The 22,879-nt window shown below is 42.4% G+C and overlaps 1 long non-coding RNA gene across 7 annotated transcripts in view; it reads left to right on the forward strand.

The window, feature by feature from the left end:
• LOC122563052 (uncharacterized) overlaps window positions 1-22,879 on the forward strand; it is a 146,750-nt gene that overhangs the window by 46,740 nt on the left and 77,131 nt on the right. The window contains exon 1 of one of the 7 annotated variants that reach the window (XR_015750884.1): window positions 6,116-6,205. The exons of the other annotated variants lie outside the window; for them this stretch is intronic. This is a non-coding gene — a long non-coding RNA (uncharacterized LOC122563052). Of the gene's footprint in view, window positions 1-6,115; window positions 6,206-22,879 lie in introns of those variants that run through there. 7 annotated transcript variants of the gene reach the window in all.

The raw sequence follows: 22,879 nt of genomic DNA on the forward strand, positions 1-22,879 counted from the left end.
AGCTGGGGTAAGGGAAATTATGATGCGGTGAGGCATGACTTAGGATGTGTGGCTTGGAAAAGTAGACTCCAAGGCAAGAGTGTAAATGATATGTGGAACTTGTTCAAGGGGCAACTATTGAGTGTCCTTGATAATTATGTACCTGTCAGGCAGGAAGGAAAGGGTCGTGCGAGGGAGCCGTGGTTTAATAAGGAATTGGAATCCCTTGTTAAATGGAAGAGGGCGGCCTATCTCAAGATGAGACGTGAAGGTTCAATTGGGGCGATTGAGAGTTATAGGGTAGCCAGGAAGGACCTGAAGAGAGAGCTAAAAGCAGCAAGGAGGGGACATGAAAGGTCCTTAGTAGATAGGATTAGGGAAAACCCTAAGGCTTTCTATAGGTATGTTAGGAATAAAAGAATGACTAGGGTAGGAATAGGTCCAGTCAAGGATAGTAGGGGGAAGTTGCGTGTGGAGGCGGAAGAGATTGGGGAGACACTGAATGAATACTTTTCTTCAGTATTCACTCAGGAACAGGGCATTGTTGTCGATGAGAATACTGAGGCACAAATAAGTAGAATGGATGGCTTTGAGGTATGTAGAGAAGAGGTGTTGGAAATCCTGGAAAAGGTGAAAATAGATAAGTCCCCAGGGCCTGATGGCATTTATCCTAGGATTCTCTGGGAAGCAAGGGAGGAGATTGCAGAGCCATTGGCCTTGATTTTTATGTCCTCTTTGTCTACAGGAGTAGTCCCAGAAGACTGGAGGATAGCAAATGTGGTTCCCTTGTTCAAAAAGGGGAGTAGGGATAGCCCTAGTAACTATAGGCCGGTGAGTCTCACTTCTGTTGTGGGCAAAGTCTTAGAGAGAATTGTAAGGGATAGGATTTATGCACATCTAGATAGGAATAATGTGATCAAGGATAGTCAGCATGGTTTTGTGAAGGGCAAGTCGTGCCTCACAAACCTTATTGAATTCTTTGAAAAGGTGACGAAGGAGGTTGATGAGGGGAAAGCGGTAGATGTGGTATATATGGATTTTAGTAAGGCGTTTGATAAGGTTCCCCATGGTAGGCTACTGCAGAAAATACGGAGATATGGCATTGAGGGTGAGTTAGAGGTTTGGATTAGGAATTGGCTGGATGGAAGAAGACAGAGGGTAGTAGTTGATGGCAAAGTTTCTTCATGGAGTGCCGTCACTAGCGGTGTTCCGCAAGGATCTGTTTTGGGACCATTGCTGTTTGTCATTTTTATAAATGACCTGGAAGAGGGGTTAGAAGGTTGGGTGAGCAAGTTTGCGGATGATACGGAAGTCGGAGGAGTTGTTGACAGTGAGGAAGCATGTGGCAGGTTACAGCAGGATATAGAGAAGCTGCAGAGCTGGGCAGAAAGGTGGCAGATGGAATTCAATGTAGCTAAGTGCGAGGTGATTCACTTTGGGAAGAATAACAAAAAGATGGGGTACTGGGCTAATGGTCGGATACTTGGTAGTGTGGATGAGCAGAGGGATCTTGGTGTCCATGTACACAGATCTCTGAAAGTTGCCACCCAGGTAAATAGTGCGGTGAGGAAGGCATATGGCGTACTGGCTTTTATTGGTAGAGGAATTGAGTTCCGGAGTCCTGAGGTCATGATGCAGTTGTATAAGACTCTGGTACGGCCGCATCTGGAATATTGTGTGCAGTTTTGGTCGCCATACTATAGGAAGGATGTGGAGGCATTGGAACGGGTGCAGAGGAGGTTTACCAGGATGTTGCCTGGTATGGAAGGAAAATCGTATGAGGAAAGACTGAGGCACTTGGGGCTGTTTTCACTAGAGAAAAGAAGGTTTAGGGGTGACTTGATTGAGGTGTACAAGATGATTAGGGGGTTAGATAGGGTCGACAGTATGAACCTTTTCCCGCGTATTGAGTCGGGTATTACAAGGGGGCATAGCTTTAAATTAAGGGGGGGTAGATATAGGACTGATGTTAGGGGTAGGTTCTTCACTCAGCGAGTCGTTAGTTCATGGAATGCCCTGCCAGTAACAGTGGTGGACTCTCCCTCTTTATGGGCATTTAAGAGGGCATTGGATAGGTATATGGAGGATAGTGGGTTAGTGTAGTTTAGGTGGGCTTGGATCGGCGCAACATCGAGGGCCCAAGGGCCTGTACTGCGCTGTATTCTTCTATGTTCTACCCACTTCGGGCAGACGTCCGGTGGAGAGGTAACACCAATTCCGACAAGTCCTGACAAATCTATCCCAACAGTCACTGCAATAGAGGTCAGATCAGTTTTCTTTCATGTGAATTCAAGGAAAGAGATGGGACCAGACAGAGTATCAGGCCATGCACTCAGGGCATGTGCAGATCAATTGGCAGAGGTCTCCTTAGACATCTTCAATCTCTCTCTGCAGCAGGCCTCTGTCCCTGCCTGTTTGAAGAGGGCCAACATCATCCTGTGCCTAAGACGGCTTATGCAGCATGTCTCAATGACTAGCGCCCAATGGCCCTACCTTCGGTTGTCATGGAGTGCTTTGAAAAGCTGGTCATGGCATTAATCAACTCCAGCCTCCCCACTATTGACCCACTCCAATTTGCCTATCGGACCAACAGATCCACGCCAGATGCCATATCACTTGCCCCTCATTCCTCCCTAGAGCATCTTGACACCAAGAATAGCTATGTAAGAATCCTATTCAATGACTACAGTTCAGCCTTCAACACTATTATCCCCTTAAGACTAATTACTTAACTTAGTGATCTCAGACTAAGCCCCACTCTCTGCAACTGGATCCTCAGTTTCTTGAGCCACAGGCCACAATCAGTGAAGATTGGTGACAATATTTCATCCTCACTAACACTCAACATTGGAGCCCCCCAGGGGTGCGTACTCAGCCCCCTACTGTACTCACAATATACCCATGACTGCGTTGCCAAATACTAGACTAATGCCATTTACAAGTTCGCTGATGACACCACCATAGTCGGTCAAATCTCAGATGGCAACAAAGCAGACTACAGATGGGAGGTGGAAGACCTGGAAAAATGGTGCACTGAGAACAACCTAGCTCTAAATGGCAGCAAAACCAAGAACTCATTATTGACAATTGGTGGGAGTTACTCATGCCCCCTATACATTAAATGCACAGAGGTGGAACGAATGAAGAGTGTCAAGCTCCTGGGAGTGGTCATCCACAACAAGCTTTCTTGGACTTTTCATGTGGATGCACTGGTTACAAAGGCCCAACAACATCTCTTCCTCAGGCAGCTGAGGAAATTTGGCATGACGGCGAATACCTTGCCAACTTTTATAGGTGCGCCATCGAGAGCATTCTGCCTGGATGTATCACTACCTGGTATGGCAACTGTACCATTCAAGATCGGAGACGGTTACAGATAGTGATGAACTCTGCCTGGACAATCATAAAGGCCAACCTCCCATCTATAGAATCCAGCCGGTTTTGAAACAGTTTCTACCCTACTGTTGTTAGAATACTGAATGGACTCACAAACTCTTAACATTCACCTGTACCTGTGTTTTTGTTTTTGCTGCTGTTTACTTATTATTTACTTACCTGTGCTACTTAACTCTGTGATCTGCCTATATTGCTCGCAAGACAAAGCTTTTCAGTGGCCTCAGTACATGTGACAATAAATTCAGTTCAATTCACTAAGGAAAGAAGTCTTGCTTTGACAAAGAAGCCATCTTCATGGACGTTGAGGAGCTAAAGATTTCCCCAGATGATATTATGGGACAACCACATGAATCTTCAGGGAAGAGCTCCTATGCAAAATGAATTCAGGAAATCAAGTGTCCAGGTAAGATAATGGACCAACCACTGGGTTTAGGAGGAAGAACATTCTCTGTGAAGGACCTCAAAGAGATAAAAGAATCTCTACCAGAAGAATAATTCACAGAAAGTCAGAATTAATCACATTGTCCTCAAGACCTACCAATCTTCCAAGTATAAAGAGAAGCCATTCTGGAAGTGGGACCATCTGAATTTGTGAATATAGAGACTCTGGAAGATGGGGTAGTGATAAATGTAAAAATAGCTATGTACCTGAATGGATAGATGTTAACTATGTGGGGAAGCAAAGGTTAGGAGGTTACACAAGGTAACGATTCTGAAAGGGTTAATGTTGGAGACTGTATTCATCTCCACCCAATCTGATGATATTAATCTTGCCTGTGGGAAAGAGAAATCTTGCTTAAGATCCTAATGTGCCAGATGGCTTTTTATAGCTTTAGTAATTACGCTGAAAAGGCCAATGTAAGATGTAATTGTTGCCACAATGCATTGAACTGCACCATCTTGTGAAAACAAGGGACTCTTCCTGTTAAGACTCACTAGTGGTTCATTCTCCCCAACTGTTAGCCAAATGGATCTTAGACATAGTATAGAAAAGAGGATTGATGACAGCACTGACCCCAACTATTAGTTGCTAGTGGTTGGCTCCACAATCTACCCAACAAAGTAAATACCATTTTCAATATTTGTTCATAGATAAGTATTGCCTGGGCACTAAGGAGAATACCCAAGCTCTTCTAGTAAAATCTTGGGTGTAGAACTTGACTTTTGATTCCAGTAGAGAGATACATGTGTTACGACCCTATATCCTGCATTAGCACACTGTGCTGTATGGGTATAACTTCTCCTGGGCCATTGCAATCAGATTGTTTGTTTGTTTGTTTGTTTGTTTGTTAGTTTGTTTGTGTTTTTTTTACTTTTTCTTGAGAGTTTCCTTGCGAAACAATTTCTGACTTTCCTCTGCTGTTTGTTGCTCAATTTAGGATGTGACACTTCTGATTCCTGCGTCTCTGGATGGTGGTGCAGGAGAATGCTTTCCGAGCCTGGGAACAGTGGTACTTCTGGGCCCAAATACCAGACTCCAGGCCTGTAGAGGGCTCCACTGTCTTCAGTCAAGTGTAGGCCCTCCGTGGTCTGCTCTGGGGTCAGGCCCAAGGGCCCTATCAGGGCACCCTGCCTGTGCTTTCACCAAGTGGAGTCCATTTGCACGTTATATAAATGCCTTCGCAAGCAACATAAATGGTTGTTGATGAACGCATGATTAAAAAAAACTTTGACAGTATGCATCTTTTATCAGCAATAATTAGATGTAACTAACTTGACCTGCTCTGATCCATGTATTCACTTATAGTAAGCACATGAGTCATTAGGAGTCTTGTCTCTGTGCTCTACTGGAGCTTGTTGATTGCCTTCAGAAAATCAAACAACTTCCTTCAATGGGCCCCAAGATATTTATTCCCCTCTGGATTTTTGCTTCTTGTAGATGACTGTGTGGCTGTTGAACGGGAGTACAGAGGAGGAGCTCCATCGTTGCCATGATGCAACATAGCAGCTCAGTGGGCCAGGTGTTTTCTGCCTGAATTCCAAAACTCACGTCTTTAATTCTTAATGTTCGAAAGAAAATCAAGTATTGATCTTCAGAAGGTCACACATTTCCATAGCAGTTGGGGCTCTCATATGCCACCTCATCATAGACTAAAAATGAGCTGAGAAAAGTCAATAATGTCAGATTCATTTTGGTAGGATTAGAACCAAATTAATGGATGTGAAAAATCATTATTCCCCTACCATTCCTGGCTGTATTCTTCCAACACATCTAGGAATATTGGATGGTGTTAGTGAAAATGAGGAGTCTCTACCTACACAGGCAGCTGACAGTCAGCCACAGCTCAGTTCCTTGCATTCTCACCTGTCAAATTCAATCATCATGAGACCCAACTCAGAAACTTGAATACATAATCCAGGCTCGCACAGCCATGCAGTCCTGAAGGAGCTGGAACTCTTTTAGATGAGATGTTAACTGTGACCCCATGACACTACTTTGCAGGAGATCAGGGAAATATACACCAGTGTCTCGGCCAATACTTATCCTCAAACAACATTATAAGAACCATCTAATGGCTTAACCAGTTAGGACAATTTTTTCAACAACAATGACTATGTTTCAAAGGTAGTAATCAGTTGTATAACACTTTTAGATATTGTAAAAGGTAATTCTTTATTTCTTAAACTTTTGTTGTGATTGATCATTGCCATGTAGACTGAATCTCTTTTACAAGTTTCAGAATTAGTCAACACTATTTTTATTCGCTCATTCATGGGATGAGGACATCGCCGGCTGGCCAGCATATATTGTCCATCCCTAATTGCCCAGAGGGCAGTTAAGAGTCAAACACATTGCTGTGGGTCTGGAGTCAGATGTAGGCCAGACCAGGTAAGGATGACAGTTTCCTTCCCTGAAGGATATGAGTGAACCAGTTGGGTTTTTCCAACAATTGACAATGGATTCATGGCCATCATTGGACCCTTAATTCCAGATATTGTTGAATTCAAATTCCACCATCTGCCATGGCAGGATTCAAATCCAGGTCCCCAGGACATGACCTGGGTCTCTGGATTAACAGTCCAGCAATAATACCACTAGGCCATCATTTCCCCCTATCTTTAGTTGCTTCCTCGATGACTTGATGCATGCAGAATGGAAAATCTGACCTTTGATCTTCAAATTTGGTTAATCCCAGACTTGGTTAAATTGGATTGCTGCCTGGAGAAGGGCAGAACTCTTGATTTGCTAACTATCTGGAATCAGCTGGAGTGTACAGATTGGTGAATACTGGCTTGGAACACAATACAGTTCCCCTGAAAAGACTTCCAGATTTGCTGTGTAGGTTTAAATTAAAAGACTATTTGAGCACTGTATCCTAGGATCAAAGGATATTGATTGCAAAATGAAGGCAAGTAAATGGAGTTAAGGTACTGATCAGCTTTGAATTGAATGATGGTACAGGTTTCACTGTCTTTTTGATTATGTCATGGGATGTGGGCATCATTGGAAAGGTCTGCAAATGCTGCACGTCCCTAATTGCCCTTCAGGTGCTAATGGTGAGCTGCATCCCTGAACCGCTGCTAACCATGCGGTCTAATTAATGCTGTAAGGAAGGGAGTTCCAGGATTTTGACCCAGCAATATATTTTCAAGTCAGGATGGGGAGTGGCTTGGAGGGGAACTTGCAGGTGGTGGTCCCACATATCTGCTGCTCTGTGCTCGTGGGTGGTAGAAGTCACGGGTTTGGAAGGGACTGTTGAAGTAACCGTGGTGATAGACAGTCAAATCAAATCAGTCTTCCTACCTCATAGGAATTGCGGGTTCCTACCTGTATCTGCAATGCAGCAAATTTCAAACTTTCAAAGACCCTCAAAATTGACCCCAGTAGTTCTTAAGCAGACTTTTGAATTCCAATCCCAGACTCTGTGAATAATCAATTCTAGATACCAGCTTTGTAGCTTAAACAAAAGACTTAACCATTTATTGACAGTATGTTAACTTTAGAAGAGCTAAATTAACAACAATGTAATCTAATTGGTGTCTACGACTCATGCCCAATAATCTTTGTTTTTTGCCCCATTCAAAGAGAAGTTAAACCGACAAACAAATATAGTTAAGGGATAAATAAAAGCAAATAACAAATTTGGCTAGATTACCGGAGCAGTTGTTCCACAGGCCTATATAATTGTTTCTTGGTTGGTTTTCTGAATATGTCAAGGCTAGCTTTTCAGTTCACTCAGAGGAAGTCAGTGATACTTAAACTTAGTTTCTATTCTCTGAACTTCCAGTAGCTGATAATAGGAGGTTAGAAAGGGTGCTTTCAAGTCTTCATGCTGTAGCAACAACAGCCAAACTACCTTCTCCCAGAAATACAGTTAATAGACCAGTTCAAACCCTAGCCATCCCTTTGTTGAACCATCATCTTCCCTTCCATCTGCTCTCTGGTCAAACGTACTACTTTCCCCTGCTGTCAAAGAGTCTGTGGAATCATTTTGATGAAGAATCAATCTGCAATTAACTTTCAGGCCTGGCCTCACAAACAAACAACAGCCCATTTGTTTTTTTTTTATTATGTTTTTAACCCAAGGTGCTGTTCAAGGTCCATAGGCCATCTTCAGCTCACAGCTCTCAGTTCACAGCTCCAAACCAATATTGATAAATGAATGAAATAAAAATAATGAAAAATTGACAAGGGCTCAAATACCACTGAACTAGCTGAATAACTTATTTCTGTTCCTCTACTCCACAGTGTTCAAGAGAAAGGGAATAAAGTGGACAAAACCCACTCTCTGTTATCAGAAACTCACCATGTGGGGAAGCTGGGGCTCAGAACCCAAACTGTACCAACTTGTCAATTTCTAGGGGAGAGGCATTTTGGAGAGAATTATTTGACCATATATTTGCATATGGGTAATTCTGGTATGAATATCGCCAATATTTAGGTTAAAAAGCTTGAACGTATCCTTCTTGGAACCACAAAGCTCGTCTTATTCCATTTAATTCCATCAGATGTTTTAGAGTCATACAGCATTAGAAAAAGGCCCTTTGGCCCACCATGTCTATGCTAACCAACAAACACCAAACTGCACTAATCCCATTTACCTGCAATTGGTCAATGACCATTTTAAGTGCTCATCCAGATACTTAAGTGTTGAGGGAGTACCTGCCTCTATCACCCTCTCAGGTAGCATGTTCCATATTGCTACCACCCTGTGGGTGAAAAAAACATTTTGGATCCCCTCCCAACTATAGAGGAACCTCAATTATCCGAATGAAATGGGCAGGCACTATTTCGTTCGGATAATTGATTATTCGGATAATTGATTTTACCTTCAACAAGGGAAGCCATTTGATCTAACGCTGTGCTCTACTGAAGAATTTATTTAAATATATAATTGTTATGTATTGAGAGCAGGAGGACACAGATTTCACATGATGAACAAAATAAAGAATAAGAACAAAAAACAAAGAACATTCCAGCACAGGAGCAGGCCCTTCGGCCCTCCAAGCCTGCACTGATCCAGATTGTCTATCTAAACCTGCTGCCTATTTTCTAAGGATTTGTATCCCTTTGCTCCCTGCCCATTCATGTATCTGTCTAGATACATTTTAAATGACACTATCATTCCCGCCCTTACTAGCTCCGCTAGCAACACGTTCCAGGCACCTACCACCCTCTGCATGAAGAACTTTCCACGTATATCTCCCCTAAATTTTTCCCTCCTCACTTTGAACTCGTGACTCCTAGTAATTGAGTCCTTCATTCTGGGAAAAAGTTTCTTGCTATCTACCCTGTCTTACACCTCTCATGATTTTGTAGGCCTCAATCATGTCCCCCTCAACCTCCTTTTTTCCAATAAAAAAAATCCTAATCTACTCAACCTCTCCTCATAACCAGCACCCTCCATATCAGGCAACATCTTGGTGAACCTCCTCTGCACCCTCTCCAGAGCATCCACATCCTTTTGGTAATATGGCGACCAGAACTGTACGCAATATTACAGATGTGGCCGAACCAAAATCTTATACAACTGTAACGTGACCTGCAACAGCTTCTATGTTCGCAACAGGAACGCGGTCTCATGATAGAAAGACAGAAGCACTGCCTCACGCATATGTTTATGTTCTCAGCCTTTTTTTTTAAACAAATGGCCTGGTAAAGTGATGGGAATACCTGTACAGTAACATAAACCACTTAACTTTTGCAAAGGGCTGTGGAACAATCCTTACCTAAAAAAGTATCCAGTCGCTGATGCTTGAGCTGCTTGTGTTTCTTTGTTTTTGGCAGCATTTTCATATCTTCTTCAGTGAAGGTAATCCAAGTACACTTACCTCTTTGATGTAATGTTTTTGAGTGACCTTGAAATCATCTTCAGATACTGCAAAATTTGGTTAATCGATATTCGGATAATCAAGGTTCCTCTGTACCCTCTCCTCACCTTCAACGTATGTGATCTGGTCTTAGATGTGTACCATGGGGAAAAGGCTCTCAACGTCTACTTTTTCTACGCCTCACATAATTTCGTGTACCTCCGTCTGATTCCCCTCTCAGCCTCCCTGCTCCAAGGAAAACAAACCCAGCCTATCCAGTCTCTCCTCATAACTGAAACTTTTTCCATCCCAGGCAACATCCTGATGAATCTCCTCAGCATCATCTCCAGTGCATTCATGACCTTCCAATAGTGTGGCAATCAGAATTGCATACCAGGATTTCATCTGTAGCCCAACCAATGTTTTATAGAGTTGTAACAAGACTTTCCTGTTCCCATATTCTACACCCCAACTAATGAGGCAAGCATCCCTTTTGCCGCCTTCACCACCCTGTCTACCTGTGCTAACACCTTCAGAGATTTGTGGATTTGTACACCTTTTGTTCCTCAGTACTCCCAATAGGTGTACCATTATTGCATCACCTCATATTTACCAGGATTAAATTCTATCTGCCATTTGTCTTCCCAATTTACCAGCTGATCAATAAAAGACTGTATCCTCCCCAGCATCAACAACACCCCCAATTTTCATGTCATCTACTAACTTTCTAATTATACCTTCTACATTCTCATTCAAATTGGTAATGTCCATAACAAACAACAAGGGGCCCAGCGCCAATCCCACGGTTATGCCTCTGGTCACTGACTTCCAATCACAAAAACAGTGCTCCACCTTCACCGTTTGCCTCCCATTTGTAAGCCAAGTAGCTAATTTTCGAGAGAGTTTGCGATCAAGACTCATTTATAACATCAGGTACTTATGCTGACTCCATATGGAAACATAGGAGGCCTCCTGCTCTGCTAAGCCATTTCAATTGGAGAATATTGATAATCGACCTCATGGTACATATGGATGATGCCTCTGTTGGAGTGTGCAGAGTCGCTGCTGTGCTCTATGGCTTTTTATTCCTATGTGATAGTATCTTCGTCTCACGTAGGGGTGAAAGCCATGGGATACACAGTGACAAATACATCTGCAGTTTCTGATTCCTATCATTACCAACTTTGTATTGCAGTATAACCTCAGGAGGGGCTTTGTGTGTTTTATGGGCTTTTTTTCTGGTAGTAAGTGTACTCATAGCATCTCTGTATAAAAGGTTTCTGTGTGAATTAAGCAGGGATGAAGATTTTATTTCTTTAATTCATTCACAATTTGAAGGTGTTGCTGGCTAGGGCAGCACTTTGTGTCCATCTCTAATTGCCCAAAGGGCAGTTAAGAGTCACTGACATTGCTGTGGGTCTGGAGTCACATGTAGACCAGACCAGGTAAGGATGACAAACAGGAGTCTGGAAGAACACTGCAAGCCAGGCAGCATCAGGAGGTGGAGAAGTCAACATTTCTGGCCCTGAAGAGGGGTAACACCCGAAACGTTGACTTCTCCACCTCCTGATGCTGGCTGGCTTGCTGTGTTCTTCCAGCCTTCTCCTGCTTGTTTACCTTGAAATGCAACATCTGTAGTCTTTTTTTTGTCTCTGACCAGGTAAGGATGGCAGTTTCCTTCCCTAAAGGACATTAGTGAACCAGATGGGTTTTTCCTGATAATTGGCAATGGGTTCATAGTCATCATTAGACACTTAATTCCAGATTGTTTTTATTGAATTCAAATTGCACGAACTGCTGTGGCAAATTTCGAACAGGGGGTCTTGATCTCGATTAATAGATCACTGATAATACCATTAGGCCATCACCTCCCCTTAGTGTTTGTTACTGTTTACCAGAAGTATGTGATACAGTAGCAAATTGTGTCATGCAGCGCATGTTTTAAGTTTGCTAAATGCTTGATTAACAAAGGAACCCCTTGTTAACCTCATAGCAGCAATGAGGAGTTATCAAATCATATAATGAGAGGTGTGGTGTATCGTAAAATGTATAAGTGCAAAATATATTTTTTTATCTGCATTTATATTTGAGGGGAGTGTTGATGCAGATTGCTATGTGGAGGGAAGTAACGTGTATCCTGAAAGATTGCAAAGGGCAGTGCTTAGGAGGGGTGGATTGTTGGTAAAGTCTGTGTAATGCAGTTAATTACTGTGAAGTAGGAAAGACAAATAGATTGAATTTTGCCTCCAGGGATCGGAGGCTGTTTTCAAACCAAATCTCATGGTGTTGTATGTAAGGGGCAAACACAATGAGTTTTTCTGGCCTTTTTGCATTCTCGTTGTGACATTTTCTGTTTTAGAATTTACTCTCGGGGATGTGGGCATCATCAGCAAAATTAGCATTTATTGGCTTTGAGAATATGATGGCTTGATTGATCAAAACTGAATGACTGGCTCGACGGTTTCAGAGACAACCACGTTGTTGTGGGTCTGAAGCCAGGCCCAGTAAGGATTTCTGAATCAAAAGAGCAAATTGGGGAAGGTAATGGTCTACTGGTATTAATACTGGACTGTTAATCCAGAGACCATGATAATGTCCTGGGGACCTGCGTTTGAATCCCGCCATAGCGGATGGTGGAATTTGAATTCAAATTTCATAAAAATCTGGAATTAAGAGGCTAATGATGGATATCAATTGTCAGGAAAACCCCAAGCTGCCAGAGGAAGTGGTGGAGCCTGGTCACATGTAGGCCAGACCAACTAAGGATGGCAGTTTCCTCCTCTGAAGGACATCATAGAGTCATAGAGATGTACAGCATGGAAACAGACCCTTCAGTCCAACCCGTCCATGCCAACCAGATATCCCAACCCAATCTAGTCCCACCTGCCAGCACCCGGCCCATATCCCTCCAAACCTCTTCCACTCATATACCCATCCAAATGCCTCTTAAATGTTACAAGTGTACCAGCCTCCACCACTTCCTTTGGCAGTTCATTCCATACATGTATCACCCTCTGTGTGAAAAGTTGCCCAGTAGGTCTCTTTTATATCTTTCCCCTCTCACCCTAAACCTATGCCCTCTACTTCTGGACTCCCCTATCCCAGGGAAAAGACCTATTTACCCTATCCATGCCCCACATAACATTGTAAACCTCTATAAGGTCAACCCTCAGCCTCCAAAGCTCCAGGGAAAACAGCCCCAGCCTGTTCAGCCTCTCCCTGTAGCTCAAATCCTCCAACCCTGGCAACAACCTTGTAAATCTTTTCTGAACCCTTTCAAGTTTCACAACATCTTTCCGATAGGAAGGAGACCAGAATTGCACGCAATATTCCAAAAGTGGCCTAACCAATGTCCTGTATAGCTGCAACATGAACTCCCAACTCCTGTACTCAATACTCTGACCAATAAAGGAAAGCATACCAAATGCCTTCTTCACTACCCTATCTACCTGTGACTCCACTTTCAAGGAGCTATGAATCTGCACTCCAAGGTCTCTTTGTTCAGCAACACTCCCTAGGACCTTACTATTGTGTATAAGTCCTAGGAGAAAGTGAGGACTGCAGATGCTGGAGATCAGAGCTGAAGAATGTGTTGCTGGAAAAGCGCAGCAGGTCAGGCAGCATCCAAGGAGCAGGAGAATCGAAGTTTAGGGTTTGCTTTCCCAAAATGCAGCACCTCGCATTTATATGAATTAATCTCCATCTGCCACTTCTCAGCCCACAGGCCCATCTGGTCAAGATCCTGTTGTAATCTGAGGTAACCCTCTTTGCTGTCCATTACGCCTCCAATTTTGGTGTCATCTGCAAATTTACTAACTGTACCTCTTACGCTTGCATCCAAATCATTTATGTAAATGACAAAAAGTAGATGACCCAGCACCGATCCTTGTGGCACTCCACTGGTCACTCCACTTCCAGTCTGAAAAACAACCCTCCACCACAACCCTCTGTCTTCTACCTTTGAGTCAGTTCTGTATCCAAATGGCTAGTTCTCCCTGTATTCCATGAGACCTAACCTTGCCAAATAGTTTCCCACACACAAAGCCATGTTGACTATCCCTAATCAGTCCTTGCCTTTCCAAATACATATACATCCTGTCCCTCAGGATTCCATCTAACAACTTGTCCACCACCGACGTCAGGCTCACTGGTCTATAGTTCCCTGGCTTGTCCTTACCACCCTTCTTAAACAGTGGCACCACATTAGCCAACCTCCAGTCTTCCAGCACCTCACCTGTGACTATCGATGATACAAATATCTCAGCAAGAGACCCAGCAGTCACTCCTCTAGCTTCCCACAGAGTTCTAGGGTACACCTGATCAGGTCCTGGGGATTTATCCATCTTTACCCATTTCAAGACATCCAGCACTTCCTCCTCTGTAATATAGACATTTTGCAAGATGTCACCATCTATTTCCCTACAGTCTATATCTTCAATATCCTTTTCCACAGTAAATACAGATGCAAAATACTCATTTAGTATCTCCCCCATTTTCTGTGGCTCCACACAAAGGCCGCCTTGCTGGTCTTTGAGGGGCCCTATTCTCTCCCTAGTTACCCTTTTGTCCTTAATATATTTGTAAAAACCCTTTGGATTCTCCTTAATTCTATTTCCCAAAGCTATCTCATGTCCCCTTTTTGCCCTCCTGATTTCCCTCTTAAGTATACTCCTACTGCCTTTATACTCTTCTAAGGATTCACTCGATCTATCCTGTCTATACCTTACATATCCTTCCTTCTTTTTCTTAACCAAACCCTCAATTTCTTTAGTCATCCAGCATTCCCTATACCTACCAACCTTTCCTTTCACCTCAGCAGGAATATACTTTCTCTGGATTCTTGTTATCTCATTTCTGAAGGCTTCCCATTTTCTAGCCGTCCCTTTACCTGCGAACATCTGCCCCCAATCAACTTTTGAAGTTCTTTCCTAATGCCGTCAAAATTGGCTTTTCTCCAATTTAGAACTTCAACTTTTAGATCTGGTCTATCCTTTTCCATCACTATTTTAAAACAAATAGAATTATGGTCGCTGGCCCCAAATTGCTCCCCCACTGACACCTCAGTCACCTGCCCTGCCTTATTTCCCAAGAGTAGGTCAAGTTTTGCACCTTCTCTAGTAGGTACATCCACATATTGAATCAGAAAATTGTCTAGTACACACTTAAGAAATTATTCTCCATCTAAACCCTTAACACTATGACAATCCCAGTCGATGTTTGGAAAGTTAACATCCCCCACCATAACTACCCTATTATTCTTACAGATAGCTGAGATTTCCTTACAAGTTTGTTTCTCAATTTCCCTCTGACTATTGGGGGGGTCTATAATACAATCCCAATAAAGTGATCATCCCTTTCTTATTTCTCAGTTCTACCCAAATAACTTCCCTGGATGTATTTCCAGGAATATCCTCCCTCAGCACAGCTGTAATGCTATCCCTTATCAAAAATGCCACTCTCCCTCCTTTCTTGCCTCCCTTTCTATCCTTCCTGTATCCTGGAACACTTGCACGAGAGAATATTCTGGTTATTTGAAAGAGTTATGGAAAAAATTTATTTGAGTTGACATCAGAAGACAGTTTCTTCAGAGGCTGACAGTCTCGAAGCCTGCTACCAAGAGAATGCAGCTTAAATGACCATTGGTAGATGTTGCTTAATGTGGTTTGCACCTGTCCAGAGGGGAGACGGAGCTAGAATATCTTACAGAAACTATGAGCTCCATTTAAAGACGCAGCAAAGGACACACACATGAATGTAGAAAATAAAAACAAAACATGCTGGGAATACTTTGCAGGTCAGCAGCACCTATGGAGAGAAAAACCCAGTTTGTGTTTCAGATCAATGACCATCCATCAGAATTGGGAAAGGAAGTGATGCAATAGGCTTTGAGCAACAGCTGGATTGGACAGGAACAAATCAAAGGACTGGAATAGAGTAGACGACTGGAGACATTGAATGACAAAAGTGAAATTCAGAGACAAACTGCAACATGCAAAGAGAGGAGTCAAAATAGGGAGACTGAGTTTGACAAGTTCAGGTCATAAACCCAGTGTTGAGTCTGGAAAATGCCTAGTTGACAGACAACATGCTGTTCCTTCAGTTTATGTTGAGTTACTACTGGAACAATGCAACAGGCCAAGGACAAAGATGTCAAGAGTGAGAGAAAGGTTGGGGATTAAAATGACAGACTGTTGGAAGCTCAGGGTCATACTTAACAATCTGGTTAGAGATGTTCCACAGAATGGTCACCTATCTACATTCGGTCTGCCCAACAGATCCCATTTTGAACAAAGAATAGAGAAGGCTAAATAACAAGAAGTGCACAAAAGTTGATGCTTGACTTAAAAGGTGTGCTCATGCTTGGAAGCTAAAGAGAAAGGAGGCAAAAGGGAAGCTGTCACAGCTCCTATATTTAAGTGAAAAGGTGAGGGGGAGGTGGTGATGATCGAGGAATGGACCAAGGTATCAGAATGTTCTGAGGAAGCGTTACCGGATCTGAAACATTAATTCTGATTTCTCTTCACAGATGCTGCTAGACCTGCTGAGTTTTTCCAGCAATTTCTGTTTTCATTTGTGAAAACTAGATTAAAACGAGATTTGTATTTAAGAATCGGTACCTTGGTACCTAACATAGCGCTGACTTGTAACTTTTCACTGCACTGATGTGAGTACATGTGACAATAATGCTAATTCTAATTCTAATTCTATTCTAAAGGTACAGGTCTTAGATTTATGCCAAATTTCTATTGCAGCAACCTCCATTTTTTCCCCCAGACACAGATATCTAAGAACTTTGAGTTATAAAGAAAGGCTGGGACATTTTTCCCTCCATTGTAGGAAGCTACAAGGTGCCCTTATAGAAGCTTATAAAATAATGAAGAGTATAGATAGAGTTAATGATAGTTGTCTTTTCTCTAGGACAGGGGATTTCAAGACTGGGGCATATTATAAAGATAAGAGGGAACGACATGAGAGACAATTTTGTTTTACACAGAGGGTAGTTCATTCTGGGATGAACTTCCTGAGGAAATGGTAGATGTGGGTACAATTAAATGACATTTGGATGAGTGCAGAATAGAAACTGTTTGGAAGGATATGGGCCGGGAGCAGACAGGTGGGACTAGTTTAGTTTGGGATTATGTTTGGCATGGACTGGTTGGACCAAAGGGCCTGTGTCCATGCTGTATGACTCTATGACACTATATCTGAAGAAATAGGAACAGGAGAGGACCATCTGGCCTCCATATCCTGCTTTGTTCTTCAGTGTGACCATGACTAATCTTCTGGCTCAGTGTCATTTCCCTCCTGTTCCCTCATATTCCTTGATTCCCTGAGAAATAAAGACCTATCGACCTTGGCTGTTATACCTCACTGGCGCAGTGCACTGTGCTATTCCTGGAGTCATTATAAAAGTTAAAAATGTTTTCAAAGTACACAAAGTCTCTAATTTACCTGTCTGATGGACTCTGGTTAATAGAAAACACAGATCAGGTCTCTGTACTTATTGAGAATTTCTATTTGTTGCAAATACATAGATTGTAACCCCAAGTAAACAACAATGAACAGTTGACATTTTGCTTTCTAAAACTTTAACCCCCTTCTAAAATCCCTCTACACATATAGACAAAAACAAATGGTGTTATAAATGGAGGGAAAATGTATTGGGAAAGCAGCCCAGTAGCACCAGTCCTCAGGATTCGATAGTGTGTTCTTTTTCTTTCCTAAGCCTTTCAGTTCTCTGGTCTTTTCCTTCAGGTCCTGTCACTTCTTCCCAGGAGGCACAGAGTGACTCGTTCACAAAGTATGAAGTCTTTAACTAATTGGTTAAAAACACCCAACTTCCAGTAGCTAGTGGGAGAAAATGACTATTTTTCTTTAGGTTCTGGTATTTCACTGGAGAGAGTGAGAGACTCTATGTCCCCTTCTAGAGGTCTGGAGCCTTCCCACTATATTATTCACACTCACACATTGTTCAGCGGCCCAGGAACTAGTCAAAGAGTTGTTATCTGTCTGATTGATGACCTTTGGCTGGAAGAACACAGCAAGCCAGGCAGCATTTCCAGCCTCTGGCTTGTCTACCTTGGATTCCAGCATCTGCAGGGGTTTTTTTTGTCTCCAACCATGATTGATGACCTTTGGTATCCATGACTGGTTGAAATTGCACAAACCATTCAACCACTTGTTGCTGACCAAATCTCAATTTGTACACACACCCTGGTGCCATGCTGTCTATTTACATTTGCCCCACTATTTGCAAAGCAACAGTGTAAGCATGACTTGCTATGAGTTTCAATGCCTTGCCTTTTTTTAAAAGTACAGTAATTCTTTCTTCAAGCCTTTGCTGTAAAACAGAGATTTTCCCAATTCAGTCAGTCCACAACCAAAAATACATTTATAAATAAATAACTGAACATCCACACCCCTTTGGAACAGAGAGTTAAAATGATTCACAATTCTCTGAGTGAACAAATATCTCCTCATCGCAGTTTGAAATAATCAACCCCTTGCCCTGAAATTCTGGATGTCTCAGTTAGAAGGAACAATTCCTCAGTTTTGATCCTGTCAAGCACTTTCAGGGTTTTGTAGGTTTTAATAAGAATCACCTCTCAATCTACTTTTGCATTTCCAGATACGGGTTCAAGTTTCTAGAATGAATTATTTTCCATTCATTAATGTAACATATCTGGATTACTCAACCAGTGCTGTGCAGATAAGCTGCCAGTAATTTAATTGCCGTCAGTAGAAGGGAACAGTGAAAAAGCTGCCTATCCAGCAAACAACACAATACATAATCACGAAAGTTGTCGTATCTCTGGGCTGGTGATCCAGACGAGCCTGTGTAGCCTCCTCAAGTCCAAAGTAATCTTTGTCTGCTGTCTAATTTAGAACCACTTGTTGCATGGATAAATTAATCCTCAGGCTGACTCTTCTCTCCTTCACAGTACACCTATCAGGTGATGGTCTGCGTTTGCAGAGGTTATAAACTAAAGTTAGTAAAAGAGGGAAAAACAATTCATGCATTTAATCATGTTGAAATCTGATGACTTTGGTCTTTAATAAAATGAAGTGGTCCTGCCAGAACCATATTCTTCACATATTGACTTGTTCCAAAGCATCTAGTTCCCGACAGCAAAGTAAAGGGCATTAATTGTGTCTAATACCAGTCACAGAATCATATTGTACAGAAGACGTTGTTTGGCCCATTAAGTTTGTGCTACATAAGAGATTCTGAACACTAGTCCCACTTTCCAATGCTTGATCCTTGAATTGTTAATCTTGACCTTTGGCCATGCTACAGATTGTGTGGCCTGACCAGACCCCAGGTTGTCAGACTTAAATTACATTCCCTACTGTGTGGAAACAGGCCCTTTGGCCCAACAAGTCCACACCAACCCTCCGAAGAGTAACCCACCCAGATCCATTTCCCTCTGACTAATGCTCCTAACCCTATGGGCAATTTAGCATGGCCAATTCACCTGACCTGCACATCTTCGGACTGTGGGAGGAAACTGGAGCACCCGGAGGAAACCCACAAAGATACTGGGAGAATGTGCAAACTCCACACAGACAGTCACCCAAGGCTAGAATCAAACCCAGGACCCTGGTGCTGTGAGGCAGCAGTGCTAACCACTGAGCCATTGTGCCGCCCATAACTGTTGTAACTGTTTTCAGCCCATCTCTTCACATGAACTCAGACATCAGGTGCCAATGGGCTATTTAACTATGGGTAGCATCACAACCAAGCTTGCTCCTATTCTTTTTCTTCATGAGACCTTGGCCACATATTCCTCTTCCAAGCGTAGGGCAATTTGACGAACTGCCTTTGTGCTCGCTGTCAGATGCTCAAAAAACAAGTGTCTGAATATTTACACATTTACATTCTGACCACTGGTGCATTTTATGTAAGTACATCATGAACCAAACAGTTTGTGAACACAATGTCATTTGACGCTGATCTGTGCTTCTGAGCCCATACCTTCTCCATCAACAGAACATGGGGTAGATTGTGGTGTTACTGTAATGTCTTGGATTACTAATCCAGAGGCACAGGCTACTGTTCTGGGGTAGCTAGTAGAATCTAAATTAAATTAATTACCAAATCTGGAATTGAAAGCTAGTGTCAGTAATGATGCCATGAGATTATTCATTTTTCTAAAGAAAAATGGCTCATTAATATCCTTTCGGGATTGAAATCTACCCACCTTTATCTATTGATGGTTAACTGCCCAGGTGAAATAGCCTAGCTGGCCTTACTAACAATATCCACATTTCATAAAAGAAAAAAAATCTGCTTTTACAACAAATTGCATTTATGTAACATCTTTAGATCATAAAACATCCCACCTCTGTGATGCTATTTCTAACTGCCTTTGTACACCTGCTTCTAAAACCTTCACTTGCGCCTTTGTTTTCATTCGACTTAACTATTTCAGCATGCTCTTACCCAGACTCCCATCTAATCCCTCTATAAACATGAGCTGGAGTTTTGCTGTGCATATTCTAATACACACCTGATTCAATGTTCACCCCTCTCAGTTCTGTGCTTGCTGACTAACATTGGTTCCCAGTTAACCAACATGTTGATTTTCAAATTCTTAAGTTCAAATATCTCAACGGCCTTCCCCTCTCCTTAATCTCCCAAGCCTCCTCAAACCAACAACCCTCCATGATCTCAGCTCTGACACCCTGGAGGCAACATACCATCCTGGAGCTAAATCCTTGGGTGTCAAAAGTTACCAACTCCATGTCTACACTAATGACTCTCCTATAACCATTGCCCTTCCACATTTCATCCTCTGTCTCTGAACAGCTGGTCCACCCAGAGCGTATTGGCCTTGGTTCTGGCTGGCTTCCACAGAGGATCAGTCATTCTCGCTGTTTTCCACAGCCAATAACTGCTTTGCAACCTCAGAGATGTGACAGTGAGCATGTTTAAAACAGAAAGCGCGAGGTTTCTGGAGACTAATAACATAAAGTGGCATTGTGAAAATAATCAATCATGATCTAGAATGGTGAGGCAAGCTCAACGGGCTGAATGGCCTATTCTTCCTGTGTTCTGATGTACATTTCTACCACACTGCCTCTGTCTCATTCTCTAAGGCATCCAATGAAACTTATTTCTTTGACCAAGCTATAGCCACCTTCTTAATGTCTCCTGCTTTGGCTCAATGTGTTTTCTTGCTCGATTACACCCCAGTGAAGTACTTTGAGTCTGTATCAACACTCAAGAAATGTTTACAGTGGTCTGTGATCTGTTTGGTTGCCACACGCATCATTAGACCCAATATCACTTCCAGTGCACTGTGCCTATAGGCTGCACTATTCATGATGTTAACAAACAGCCAACCAAATCAGCCTCACGAAAACTGTACTCACAACACAGTAAAGTTAAAACCATCAAAGACTGTAAAAACTGACTTCAGTGCTTCCTAGCTGAACTTTTTGGTGAACTAGCATCAGATTTTGTGAATAACCAACACACCAGGTTTCTTGGATAAACAAAATATTTAGCAATTTATTAATAATAAATTTAGCAGAATAAGTTTAGCTTTAGCAGAACATAGTTAAGCAACACGCTAATCTATTTAATGTATACAATTTAAATTCAAACTCCTTTAATTCTAGCCCCCACTCCCACACAAAGACAAACAGATGCAGTTAAGGAATAAATCAAAACGGAAGAAATAAACGAGATGTAATTAGCCAGTTCACTTAATCAGACTCCACGATCCGTAACATCACCAGAATATATGACAAGATCTTACTTGCTTTATGACAACACTTCTGCATGCTGATAGCTTCCAGTAGGCTCCAAAGAATATTCATTTAATTCCTATAACAGAGATTCTATTCTCTGAACTTCCACCAAGTTGATGGTGGGAAGACAACCAGGGAGTAGTCAAGCCTTTGTCCTGTGGCTTTCACAGGCACAATCCCTCTGCCTCAAACACATTCCGGAAAGCAGTTCAAACGCTGGCCTCGCGTTGTTGGGTTGGCTTTCTCTCAATGGGCCCGTTACCATTCGAACATCTGCCATGTATACTTCCTGTCCAGCGTTAAAGCATCTATGGACCTCTGATCAAGAACCAGTCTGCAATTAACTATCAGATGTGGCCTCACAAACTACCAACAGCTTATTTGTTCATTTTTTATAGCACAAACTGGTGTTCACTGCTCAAAGGTCATCTTCAGCTCTTAGCTCACAGCACACAGCTCCAAACTAAAAAAATAAAATAATGAAAAGCCAGGAAGGGTTCTAACAACAGAAGTACTCACCAAGAAAAACTTTACTCATCTTTTTTACCACCAAAAGGGGAAGGAGCAGTAATATCATGGGAGCCCCATGTTATTTTTATTCAGTGATGGGATGTGGGTATTACTGACTAGGCCAATATTTATTGCTCATCCCTAATTGTCCTGTAGGAGGCACTGCTAAGCTACTTCCTTAACTGCTGTAGTATGAGGTGTGGGGACACCAACATGCTGTTAGAGAGGAAATTCCAGGATGTTGACTAGTGACAATGAAGGAACGGTGATCAAGTTTCAAGTCAAGATGGTCTATTCCTCCATTTTCCCTGCCAAGATATGCACCATCTTGCCTTGAATGTAGACCTCCATACTTTTTATCATCATAGTTAACATTCTGGAATTTCCTACATTTGAAGAGCATCACAAGATTGAAGATTGCAACAGTTGAAAAGGAATTACCCTCTGCCACTCTTCAAAGAAATCGGAGATCAGCAATGACTGCCCATTCTGCCTTTACCACCTACATCCTGTAAACCACTTCGTTTTTAAACAGGTGAGGATATTTTCACAGATTAAAACTGGGTTAGTTCACTGAAGCAGACTATACAATCTGTAACATCACTGGCATTTGTGCTTGCAGCTTGCTTGGTTTCTGATGACTGTAATGCATGCAGATAGCTCCCAGTCAGCTCCGAGAAATATTCATTTAATTCTTATAACTGAAATGAAAAGTGCAAAAATATTCTTACAGTGAATATAAACAGTTCTATAATTAATACGGCTCTGGGAATAGGTGCAAAGCCCTGAAAGAGCATTGGCAGTTGGTCGACTTGCTCAGCAAGCTACTGTGGTGGTTTGCCGTTGCCTTCTGCAGGTAGCTGGCCAGCAGTCTCTCCTCTCTTACCACCTGCCAGTGGCATCAGTTGGCAAGATTTACAGGTTAATATTCAACCAGATTGCCAACCTTCTTTAGCCATCAGGTCCTGGAGTGAGACTTGAACTC

This window comes from Chiloscyllium plagiosum, unplaced genomic scaffold (assembly GCF_037043375.1).
Source record: "Chiloscyllium plagiosum isolate Xiang-an unplaced genomic scaffold, Cpla_swu_hap1 HiC_scaffold_26, whole genome shotgun sequence".
NCBI lineage: Eukaryota > Metazoa > Chordata > Chondrichthyes > Orectolobiformes > Hemiscylliidae > Chiloscyllium > Chiloscyllium plagiosum.